This window comes from Paroedura picta, chromosome 4, assembly GCF_049243985.1.
Source record: "Paroedura picta isolate Pp20150507F chromosome 4, Ppicta_v3.0, whole genome shotgun sequence".
Classification (NCBI taxonomy): Eukaryota; Metazoa; Chordata; class Lepidosauria; order Squamata; family Gekkonidae; genus Paroedura; species Paroedura picta.
Genome location: NC_135372.1, coordinates 30,141,976 through 30,154,924, shown reverse-complemented (window position 1 = coordinate 30,154,924; position 12,949 = coordinate 30,141,976). Strand labels below are relative to the sequence as shown.

Genomic DNA, 12,949 nt, shown 5'->3' with positions numbered 1-12,949 from the left:
TTTTTTTTTTTTGATATGCTTTATCTGTAAGGACTATGTTCATTGTATGCTATTTTATATATATATTATATATATGTACGGTGTTTTTTAAAAAAGGGCCTAATTTGGGTCTTAAAATGGCTTCGGAGGGTTTGTGGAAAGGCTGGGAAGAAGAAAGGTTGAATCTTCTTTTTAAAAGTGGGGGGAGGGTGAGATTTGACCTGTTTGTTAAAACGCCTTTGAGTGGGACCGTTTCTAGCATCTGGAAGCCGAAGCAGGTCTGTAACGAAGCCTTCTGTTTTGTGCTCTGAAAGGAGCTGATCTTGTTGCTTTTATAATTATTTTTTTTTCCCTCCAACCACCAGTGTTTGCAGAACTTATTTTGCCAAAAAAACGCATTGGCCACCGTTGCTCTTCTTTGTTCTTAGCGAGAAAGAGAAGTTTTGAGCTGATAGCTACAGATGGGGAGGGGTTAGGGTGGGGAGACGGATGTAAAACAAGATTTGGGGGGGGGCGTCTTCTGTGTGTCTCACAGTTGTCGTTTTTTTTTTTAAATTGCAGTCTGCAGTTTCCTAGGACTTTCGAAAGCATAGCGTCAGTAAGAAACGGAAAACACTAATTGGAATATTTGTTGATATTCTGTGCTTGACAAGTATTTGTGTGAGGTCGGGAGGGGGCAGGTCGTGCAGCAGGATCTCCTGCAGAGTGGCGGCCCTTTTGAGTTGGTTCTCGTAGACTAGCGATGGTAAACTCGTTTCCAAACAAGGAGTCTTAACCCTTTTTCTTTTTGCCAAATGTTGAGGCGGCGGCCGGCCACGGGCGAGAGACTAATCCCGATTTGGGCTTTCAAAGGAAATTCCCTGTGTGGGGTGGTTTCCTGGCTCGGTTTAAACACAAACCAACCAATAGGAAATCTGAGGTCCTTGATCCTGCATCCTTTCCATCTTTTTTTTTTTAAACAAATAGGCAATAAGCTGATGTGGGGTCGGTCACGTTGGCCCCAGATTCCCGCGGAACTTTTTCTTCCTGTCCGTCCGTGTACCGTTGTCCTTTGATTATAAACAAAAAACAAAGAACGCCACCATTCCGGTGGTCCCCCGCTCCCACCGCAGTGACTGAATGGCCTTTCCCTTCTGAGGCTTGGAATCTCCAGAGGAGTCAGCATCGTGGTAGCAGGGAACACTTACTGGACCATCAGACGCTCCCTTGCTGGTTTAGTTCATGGCTAGCCGGAACGCTGGAAGGTTCCCCGGACTTCCGCTTGGGGTTTGGCAGGGGATGCTGGAACCGAACCACCACGGAAGGCGGCCCACTTGCTACGGTAGAGCCAAGTCTTTGAACAGGGACCAAAACCTGCTCTGAAGAAGATATGCTAAACAACTTCTTCCCGAACCTAATGGATGGGCCCCCCTGCCCTCTTCTCTTGAGCAGTCCCGAACGGATTTCATTGGCCAGTCTCGCCGTGCTCATGTACGTTTGCCCCAAAAGCTGGGTAAGTCATCTGTGCGAGAGCTTGCGGGATGCTACGCTGTCCTTTGGGGGTAGAAAAGGGCTTTGCTCGTATGGTTCACAGCAGCATCCCGTCCTAAAATCTTGAATTCCTTGGGAATATTTCAAGTTTTTCATTTGATGAGGCGGGGGAAAGATCCTGTCATTTGTACGTGGTGGCGGGATTCTTTGTTTTCGAAAGTATTTTGGGGACCGGCTCAGAAAAAAGCCCTCCCTCCAAAACCCTGGCTCGGCCTCGCTGGCATTTTGGTCACCAAGCCGTGTGCTCTTCCCTCTTTTTCTTTCGCGCTTAAAAAAAAACCCACGAAAGCCTTGGAGGCCTTCAGCCAGTAGCTTTGGACACTGGGCCCGGTGTCTTCGATGCCCCCCCCTCCGCCGTCTGCCCCTTCTGTTGTAATCGAGCTTTTCTTCAACTGTGTTTGTGCATCCAGTGTGTCCGTGCGTGTGTCCGTGTCCGCCTCTCTCTCTCTCTCTAGCAGTTTAGGTTGACCCTGCACCGAGCAGGGGGTTGGAATGGATGGCCTGTATGGCCCCTTCCAACTCTATGATTCTTTGATTCATTTGATAGGTAGTGATGAAATAGATGGGAGACGGGATGGTACCACATTGCGGCGAGCATCAGGATAATTATTGTAAAAAAAGGAGCTTAGTAAGGGATAAAAGGTGTGACTGACATTTCAAATGGGTCTCTTTGCCATTTTTAAAATTAATATTCCCCTCCTCCCCTTCCTCCCCACCCTAGGGAAAGTGTTTTATTGGAGAAAACCTGGCCCTTCTCCATATAAATCTGTCCAGAACCAGGAGCGTGACTATAGATGGCCACCACCTCCTTTATGTCTCAGCCCAGTGGCTTGATGCAGATGTAAGGGGGCAGCGTGGTGGCAGTGGTTAAGAGCAGCAGACTCCAATCCAGAGAACTGGTTTTAGATTCCCCACTTCTGCTCCACATGCAGCCAAGCTGGGTGACCTTGGGCCAGTCACACTTCTCTCAGAGCTCTCTCAGCCCCACCAACCTCACAGGGTGCCTGTTGTGGGGAGAGGCAGGGAAAGGTGTTTGAAAGCCGCTTTAAGCGGGGTCTATTTTTTTTAAAAACAACATAACAGCTGCTCTCCTTTCTGTAAGCTGAAGCTGTGGGAAGAGGGAAGGGTTTTTTTTTTGAAAAAAAATACCTTGGGAGGAAATTCAGGGTATGGCTCGGTGATGTGCCGTCTGCATGACCTGCAGAAGGTGTCGTGTTCCATTCCTAGCATCCCCAGGTTAAGGCTCGGGATGTAGGTGATGTGAAAGACCTTCCCCTGGAGAGCCACTGCTGGTCTGAGTAGACCATGTGGACCTTTGACGAACCAATGGCCCGATCCACTCCAAGGCAGCTTCGTGTGTTTGATCTCACATACACTTGACTGTCAACACTATTTCCTGTGTTGTGTTTGAGCCGGAGTTTGGCATATCAAAGGATACCTTTTAACCACTACGCCATGCTGTTCTAACTCTTCCGCCCCTTATAGCCGTTTGATCTAAGCGTTCATTCCGAGTTTGTGTTTTCCACAAGAGTTACCAGTCTGCTCAGTGTTAAAGAGAGGAAATTTGTAAATCACGCAAGCCAAATCTGTACGTGGATGCTTGCCCGGCTCCAGGTAGACACTGCTTCAAAGCCACCAGGCAGGAGAAGCCGTTTAGCAAAAGGGGGTGTGTTTTAAACCAGCAAGTGTGTTACTAAGTGACTGGGGTAGGTCACTGGTTACGGATCAGTCACTTGTGTGTTTGGGGAGGGGGGACTTATTGCACAGGTTCACAAATGCTAGGGCAAGGTGCTCAGACTCACAGAGGGTAGTTGACTTCAGTGGGAAATGACAATGGCTGGCTGGCTGTTTGTGGACTCTCATGGCATGTTTTCAAGGCTTGATTGTGTTTCTCTTAGGCCAAGCTGGCAGATTTGGGAACGGGGCAGTAGAAACACGGAAAGAAGGTTGTGTTGTTGTTTGGGGGGGGGAGCATCAGTATGTATACTTGCTTGTCGTTTTGCAGAAACAAAAGAGGGGTGGCTTGGAGAAGAACACACTTTTAATACTTGGTTCAGAGGGTAGCCGTGTTGATCTGGAGTAGAAGAGCGAGATCCAGATCCAGTAGCACCATAAAAGACCAACAAGATTTTCAGGTACAAACCTTTGGACGAAGGGAGCTTAGAGACTCAGAAGCTCGAACGCCGGAAATTTTGTCGGTTCGAATCCAGCTTTTACTGCTCTTAACATAATTTTCATTTTTTTTTAAAAAACACAAACTTCCAAGTATTTTCTTTTTGCAGCCCCATCCACCACCACTACCACCACTTCCAGCACCATGTCAGTTTTCAGCGTTTTCCATACCAGGCGTTGGCAGGTGGAGGTGGTAGAAAGCTAGCTGTAGACCCTTCCTGGGATTCTTTTCTCTGCATGCCTTGCCCTGGCCATCGCTGCTCTGATATTAAACCGCCGGGGCAAATGCTTAAAAATTTGACGTTGGGAGTTTAAATGGAGATGCGTTTGAAGCATGCATATTTAAAAAGCAAGAGGCACTGGGCGGAAGGATCCAGAGCAGGGGTAGTCAAACTGCGGCCCTCCAGATGTCCATGGACTACGATTCCCAGGAGCCCCCTGCCAGCATTCGCTGGCAGGGGGCTCCTGGGAATTGTAGTCCATGGACATCTGGAGGGCCGCAGTTTGACTACCCCTGATCCAGAGCAATACGGAGAGAGCTGTGGCTGGTGATGTGCCGTTCCCGCCTGCCGGGGTCTCCGTCACTGGTGATTGTTGAAAGAAATGAAGCCAGGGAAGTCCGACATTCATCTGGGTAGCTTTCTGCTCTCTTCCCCACTGGCTCTCCTGGGCTTTGGGAGTTTTGCACATACGCACCAGTCCAGTGGGTGCCAGTGGGGTGTCATCTCCGTCCATTAATTCTCAATCAAGCAGCGATCGGAAGCGCTTCATTGGGGGGCGGATCTCCCGTCCTTTCTAGTGAAGTCACAAACCCCCTGCGATGCCTTGCCTCTTGTCGTCAAACGCGGTTAAGACCTCGTGCCACCAGGTGACCGTCAGTCATGCTTAAGGCTCCTTGTGCCACCGCTTTTTGATAAGAGAGGCTCCAGAATTTGACCTCCTCAGGTGGATTGTTTGGCTGACTAATGAGGCGAGGGTGCAGCACTTGTGACCGCAGAGATATCCTGGCCAGTACGTGGAAGCAAGACCCGGGGCGATGATTTCGGAGACAGAGAGATTAACAGGCTGAGATTTCCGGGAGGTTTGCATGTCATATATGCAGACTGTCTCTCTTTTACAGTGCAAAAGTACACAACGGCCTGGATTATTCTCCTTGAACAGGCCCATATGTATTAAAAATTTGACTGGGTGTGAAGTAGGGAGGGATTTGGGGAGGGGGCTTATGGGGTGGGTGGTAGCCCTAGTGAACAAAAGAGTTTGCACTCTTCAAGAAAGCAAATGAGTACTTAATCCTCTTGCTGGTGTGTTTATTTTCTCTCCCCCCCCCCCGCCCTGCTGCTTTCTTTGTCTGCCAAAAGCAAAAAAAAAAAGGGTATTAAATACCTAGTTGTGGCATAGAGAGGATCTTAAAAAGTTGTTTTTAAGGGGGGGGTCTTTGCTCACCCAACCCGAGACTCCCAAGGCAAAATCTCTGAAAAGGCGGGGGCGGGAAGGGGGGGTGGGGATGTTTGTAACGAGTTATGGGATTGTTTTTGTCCTGACTTTTAAACTTTGTTAAAATTGTGAAATTTATGGAGGAGTTTTTATAGGAAAAAAAAAGGCAAGAAATAAAAGGCGAGAGAGTCACAATTCGGATGCGTCCTGGTGCTTTTTCCTGTTCTCATTTCGTTATGGCTACGTGGGCTTGATTCCGCACCACCCCTCCCACTGCAGTATGAATTGGAGGGGGGGGTCCCCCTCTGAACCAGGAAATGCTGGAGCCATCCAATCAGTGGAAGGGAGGAGGGGGGTATCAAACAGGATACTAAAAAAATTTTTTTTTTTTAAAGCATTCCTTGAGTCCCCATGCCTGAGCTATAAAGGTCAGGGGTCGTCTTTAAGACAGCACCATATAAATATTATGGGACTCATCAAAAATCTGGAGCCTGTAGTTTTAGATAGTTGGCCCCAAATGTTTGAATTTTAGGCCCTGTCCAAAATGCTAATTTACTGTATGGGTGGGATTTGAATTATCTCCCTTTTCCCCTTGATATAGAAAACTAGCAAAGAGAGGACTAGATTTTTAAAATTTCAAAAACACTGACATGCTGATTTTCCCAGGCAGGGATTTTTTTTCCTTTTAAACTGAGGACTATCCGATCAGGTTAGCCCTGCACTATGCATTTCATGAGAGGAAACAGTGTAGACCAGCCTTTCTCAACTTTTTTTTACTGTTGAGAAACCCCTGAAACATTCTTCAGGCTTTGAGAAACCCTAGAAGTAGTGGGATCGTGCAGAATATAGTTAAGAAGCAGAGCTGCAGACACACCCACCCATGGACTCTCCCCTTCCCGCCCCCTCCAGGCCCATCATTGGCCATTTTGGGAGAGGAGGGTGGGTCGACATGACCATATATGGCGTCGTGGACCAAATATCAGCATTCCTGGAGGAAGATTCAGTCCTGGACCCATCCCACTCAGGTTTCTGGCCTGGCCATGGGGTAGAAACACTGCTCGTTTCTCTGACAGACAACCTCTGTGGCCAGTTGGATCGAGGTGGGTCAACGCTGCTTGTACTATAAGACCTTTCATTAGCGTTTGACACAGTTGACCAAGAGCTTGTAGCTCACTACCTCACTGACACTGGAATATGGGGTTCAGCCCTTCAATGGTTGATCTCCTTTCTCTGGGGCTGGGGACAGAGGGTAGTAATAGGAGAGAGATCCTCAAGCTGCCACCAACTTACATGTGGAGTCCCTCAAGGTCCTCTCTCCAGTCTTATTTAGCATCTTCATGTCCTCTCATGCCCAACTGGTACAGAAGCTTGGGCTGGGATGTCACCAATATGCAGATGACACCCAGCTCTTCCTTCTGATGGATGATAGCCCTGATTCTCCCCCGGAAGCATTAGCTGGCTGCCTGGAAGCAGTGACGAGGTGGCTCAAGCCGAGTCATCTGAAGCTCAATCCTTCAAAGACAGAGAATCTATGGCCGGGCAGGAAAGGTCCAAGTGAGGAAGCGCATTTGCCCAACCTGGAAGGTGTGCAGCAATCAGTGGCTCGCTAGACTAGGAACTTGGGCGTGGTCCTGGATGCTTCCCTCTCAACGGAAGCCCAAGTCACAAGAGTAGCATGGCTGGGATTCTACCACCTTCGCCAAGCCAAACTACTAGCTCTCTACTTGGCCACGGAATACATGCATGCAACGGTCACCTTTAGGCTAGACCTCTGCAACTCACTCTACACAGGCCTACCCTTAACTCTGACCCAGAAACTACAACTGGTCCAGAATGCGGCGACCAGGGTCCTCACAGCAACACCATGGTGGTCATACATCCAGTCTGTTCTCCGACAGTTACACTGGCTACCAGTCGAATATTGGATCAGGCTTCAGGTTTTGGTAACTACCTTCAAGGCCATATGCGGTCTTGGCCCAGTGTACCTGAGGGACCGTCTTTCTGCCTATGCCCCTCAAAGAGCTCTGTGCTCTGCCATCGCCAACCAGCTAGTGATCCCTGACTCCAAGGAAATCCACTTGACCTCAACCAGGGACAGAGCCTTCTCATTCCTGGCCACCACCTGGTGAAAAGAGTTCCCAGAGAAATCAGGGCCCTAAAGGAACTAGAACAGTTCCACAGGGCCTGCAAAGGGAGCTCCTCCACCAGGCATTTGGTTGAGGTTGTCCAAAGCCAAATATCGACTGGGCCCCGGAACCACCCTCCCTTGTACCCATAAGCCGACCGATCATGGGTCTGTTAGATTGTTGCTGTTATTGCCAGAATGCTATTTTGTCTGTTTATTGCTTGATCTGATATAGTCACAGAGTTCTATGTACTGTTGTTTTCGTTCCACATGAACCGCCCTGAGCCTTAGGGGAGGGCGGCATACAAATACAGTAAATAAATAATGTTTAATTAATATATATATTGATATGTATATTAATGGGTGAGAGTTTACATAATGGGTGAGAGTTTATATATTAATAAACTCTCACCCATCAAGGAAACCCAGGGCTGTCAAGAAACCCCAGGATTTCCCAAACCCTGGTGGAGAAAGACTGGGGTAGACCAAAGGGAGGCGTGGGCAAACGGTGGCCCTCCAGATGTTCATGAACTACAATTCCCATGAGCCCCTGCCAGCATTTGCTGGCAGGGGCTCATGGGAATTGTAGTCCATGAACATCTGGAGGGCCACAGTTTGCCCACCCGTGACCAAAGGATATGCCTTCCCAATATGAACTGAACTCTTAAGTTGGAGAGTTTGAGCTGAAGAAGCCTTTATTCCCCAGGGCTATTATTGCTTGGAAGCCTCCACTGAGATCTGAGTTTTTCCAGAATCTCATTAACCCTGTCCTGATGCCAGTTCTCCAGCTTGCCTTTGTAAGGAGCCAGACTCATGAAGTACAAAGGTGCTGTGCTTTGGCTGGAGCTGTGGGCAAAATACACCCTCCTGTTTGATAATCAAAGGCGCCCATGTCTTAACATGCATTCGTGCAATATTGAAATACATGTTTTAGTGATCTCCAATAACAGAACGTCAACTGCTTTGCTAGTTTAAAGGGCAACAAGGGTATTTATCAGCTCGTGAAAATATTTTAACCCAAACTTTTTCTGTGTAGATCTGAAGACTCAGTCTGCTACGCTGCAGTCTAGCGTTCAAACAGGTAGACTGCTCCTCCACGGGTGGGCTCCAGTTAGCTATTGTGGTTAATCGCCACTGATGTACTCCTTTCTTTCAGGAGAGCTTTGATGGATCATCTCAAGGATCTATTCAAGCACCCTGTTCTCGGCATGGTCATCCAGCTGCTTCTGGGAAGCATACAGACATGCAACTGTCTCCTTCTGTTCAGCTCTAGAATATCCCAGAGAGCACCTGCAGAGACACTCTTAAAAAGCTCATACGTCTTGTCAAGGCTATGGTCGTCCCAGTTGCAATGTATGGCTGCAAAAGCTGGACCATAAGGAAGGCCGAGCGTCAAAGAATTGAGGCTTTTGAACTCTGGTGCTGGAGAAGACTCTTGCGAGTCCCTTGGACTGCAAGGCGAACAAACCGGTCAGTCCTAGAGATCAGCTCGGACTGCTCCTTAAAAGGGCAGATCCTGAAGATGAAATGCAAATACTTTGGCCACCTCATGAGAAGGAAGGACTCCCTGGAGAAGAGCCTAATGCTGAGAGCAACTGAGGGCAAAAGAAGAAGGGGACGACAGAGAATGAGGTGGCTGGATGGAGTCACTGAAGCAGTAGGTGCAAGCTTAAATGGACTCCGGGGAATGGTAGAGGACAGGAAGGCCTGGAGGATCATTGTCCATGGGGTCGCGATGGGTCGGACACGACTTCGCACCTAACGACAACAACAACAAGATCCTCTTGTAGTCTGATCTGGATTGTCTGGGCTAGCATGTCATCAGATCTTGGAGCAAAGCAGGATCAGACCTGGGCAGTATTTAGGGAAGCCCAGGCAAGCCCAATCTTGGAAGCTGAGGAGGGCTGAACCTGGCTAGTATTTAGATGGAAGACCTCCAAGGATTTGGGGGGAGGAACACGAGGGGTCACGACGCAGAGCCAGGCAATGGCAAAACACTCCCGGACGTCCCTTGGCTCGCTGCCAGGCAATCCTCAGATCTCCGATAAATCACAATAAATAGTATAAATAATAACAGTCAAGCCACCGCTCTTCCCTTGGATGGCCGCTGCAACATTTTCATCTGCACGGCCAATCAAAAAGCCATACTGGGCGAAAACCCCATCTGGCCCCACACCCTTTATGAAAACACTCGGTAAGTGCCAGGAATGGGGGTGGTGGGTGCCACAGTGTGACTCCACGGCAGCTTTGCTTGCACCATCCCTCCAGCTGTTTGCCTGCAAGACCAAGTGCTTGTAAAACAAGCACTTGGTTGAGTAAACAGCCTCTGAACTATGCTGGCCTCCCAGCCAAAGCCCTAATTTGTATAGCAACTAAGGCTGATATATAAGACCCTACTGTCTCTCCTCTCCTCCTTTTGCAGGTATTTTCCCCACACAGGAAAATCCACGTGCAAAAGCACATTAATGTGCATTATGTGTGGTTCGTGTGCCTGGCAGCTGACAAACTCCAATGTGGTTTTAGTTTTCAATGGCATCAAGTTAGGATTTTAGATTTTAGCTGTGTATTTATTTTTAGATGTGATTTATTATATTCAGGCCCATGCACAGGATTTTTTTAAAAAAAGGGTGTGTATGTCCTTCCAGAATCTTCATGAAACTTAATGACTGGTAGTTCTTTTTCACTTTTTCTTGAATTTTCATACCTTTTCCCTATTATTGTCCTATCTTATACCATTGTTAATAGGTTTTAATTTACTGGATTAGCAGCATTTGGTATTTCTTTTATTTAATCCTTTTACTAGGGGAAAAAGTTAACCCCCCTCCCCTCCTTGTGCATGGCACTGATTATTATGTGATTTATTTATTTGGCTTTTAAGCCTCCTCTCTCTGAAAAGGTCTAAAATACATACAAATCTGCCCCCAAAGTCTCAGGAGATGGGGTGGAAAATAACTATAATTTAATTATGAATAAATGATGCACTAATACATAGAACATGATACATGAAGTGGTGTAGAAAAGACCGACCTATCACCCAAATACAGCCTGCCTGACCCTCCCCCCCCTTTGTTGCAGCCTAGCTGGATTTGTAGCAAAAACCTTATTTTTGCCACAATAACAATCTGAAACAGGATTCAGGCAGATAACCATTTTGGCGTGAAGCATCAGAACAAAATCTGTGACCAAAGGCACCTTTAAGCTGTCATGCGCACGCCCACTTCCTCTGACAAGCCATTTATTTGATCATTATGCTCCATATTTGTTGGGTACTATACTAATTTACTCTTTCCTTTCATCTGTCCTCTGATGATTCCTATTTCATGGTCTGCGGAAGCGTGCATGCCCAGGAAACCTCACCCCTTGCATAAAACGACGTTGCGTTTAAGGGTGTCCCTGGACTCCAATTTTGTATGAAACTGGAGCATTACGAAGAGTCAGCAGCAAAAAGAAAAGAGGTGTGACTCCATCCGGGGATACTCCGAGTTGACGTTGGACTCCGGTCCCCATGCGCATGGCCCGGAGTGTTGCACGTCACGTAGCCCCACGATGGGAAGGGGGAGAAGCGCTCGCCCCAGCTTTAGACAGACCCTTTGCAATCGGATTGAGCCGAAGCCCGACATTGTGGCAGGTAGCTTCATAAGCTCAGCTCACCTGTCGGCTAAACCGACAGCCCTGCCCTACTCCTTCCTGCCTGGACTCATCGTCGCTCCTCCACCCGTGTCCTTCCCGCCCGCCCTGAGGCCCCGATCCGAGCCACGGGGCACGGCTGGCTGGCTTGCTTCCCGTTCCCATTCCATTCACCCGCTGTGCGAGGAAAGGTCAATGACCGACAGTGAACTCGCTGAGGCGCGCGCCGCCAGGGGGCGGGGCTTTCGGTCGGCTGATGGAACAGGGCGGGGAGAGAGCGAGCGCGAGAAAGAGAAAGCGGGGGCGGAAAGGACTTTGGCCCGCCACCAAGATGGCGCCTCAATCCTCACACGCCCGGCCAGGGGAGGGTGTAGCCGGTCGCGCCTTCGCCCTGCGGCCAATAGCAGCTTTCGCGGGGCGGAGCCCTGGAATTGGCTCGCCGAGTAGGAGAAAGGGCGGAGTTAGGGCGCGGGGGGCGGAGTTAGGGCGCGGGGGGCGGGGCCGGCCCTTCCCTCCTCTTTATAAAGCTTCCCGCCGGCAAATTCTACTCGCTGGAGAGTCTCTTGTGCAACGTGGGCAGGTAAGGCGGGCCGGGCAGCGCTGAGCATCTTCGGCGGGAACGAAAAAAAGGGGAGAGGGAGCGAGCGAATGGTCATTGAATGTATCATTACTGTTAATACTATAATAATGATACAATAAAGTGTGGGTTGGAGGGAAAGGCTGGCGGTGGGGTGCAGCCACGCGGAAGGGAGGCAGGCGGGCAGAAAGCCCTAGCGACGCGGAATTGGGGGTGGGGGGGGGGAAGAGAGAGACAACAGGGTGGTTTGAAAAACACGCATATATGCATATTCCCACACTCATACACACGTACGCACAATATATATATATATATTTATATATATATATATATATATATATATATATATATATATATATATATATATATATATATATTCCCACTCTCACACACTTATGCACGATATATATATTCTCACACACAGACCCACACTCAAACACATGTACGCACAATATATATATATATATATATATATATATTCCCACACTCATACACACTTATGCACAATATATATATTCTCACACACAGACCCACACTCATACGCACATATGTACAATATATATATATATATATTCCCACAAGCTTTGGCAACAAATGTGAGGAGGTAGAAGTCTACCTGAGGAGAAGGGAGAGGCAGAAAGTTTGTGTTCCTGCCGTTGTGGGATGCTAAATGGGGGTTTTGCAATCAGACATTCCCCCATCGACTAGGGGATGTCTTGGGAATAAATGTGCAGTGTGTGTGGGGGGGTCTTTTGGATATCTTCTTGGGAGGCTTAAAATGGGTTTCCATCCCCTTGGGAAAAGCCGGGCTTTCCTGCCTAGATTGGATATCGTTCGGTTGTACGGACCACGTCGACTCAATGCTGCCGCTTTTTATTGTAAGCATTTCCATTTTGGTATCATAGACTGTTCTCCCCTCCCCCAGGGTTTTTTTTTGGGGGGGGGAGTGCAGCCTTCACTGACATTGTAGAACAAAGCCAAAGCAGTCACTTTTTGTGTGACTGCCAGTACTGTGGTTAGGTTTATCATGTTTTAAAATACTGTCATTCATCTACCACCCACTAACAGCAAAAAGAAGGTAATAGCATCTAAAAGGATGCTTAGGACAAAAGCCGTACCTCTGCCTACGGAAGCCGGCATCTTTCAGCAAAATGTACTTGTAGTGCACCTTGAGTGGACCATGCCGGGTCTTTCCCCATTGCTAGGTGATTATTTTTAATGAGCGGGGGGGGGGGGGTGATAGGCACGGGGATGGGGACACGGCCGGCCTCCGGGGAGTTGGGATGAATGTAGGACACGTCCTTTTGTTCATGAGTGAGAAGCCTTACAATCCTGGGTTACAGAGGAAGGGCAAAGTGCTGGCTGACAGAAACATCCAGAGTTTGAGGTTCTTTTGGGCAGGGGCTGTTCTTTGAGCCATCCCTCTGGCCCATCCTGCCATTCCCTACCAATTTGCTGCCTCCGTTTGAGTTCAGATGGCTCAGTTTGGAATAAGTCAGAGCCGG

At 48.4% G+C, this 12,949-nt stretch overlaps 1 protein-coding gene across 1 annotated transcript in view; it reads left to right on the top strand.

Moving 5' to 3' along the window:
- Positions 1-11,406: 11,406 nt before the first annotated feature.
- The window catches only part of ACSBG2 (acyl-CoA synthetase bubblegum family member 2), a 64,150-nt gene continuing 62,607 nt past the window's right edge, over positions 11,407-12,949 (top strand). Inside the window, exon 1 of the mRNA XM_077332177.1 lies at positions 11,407-11,447. The gene's annotated coding sequence lies outside the window, so the exon portion shown is untranslated. The remainder of the gene's footprint in view (positions 11,448-12,949) is intronic.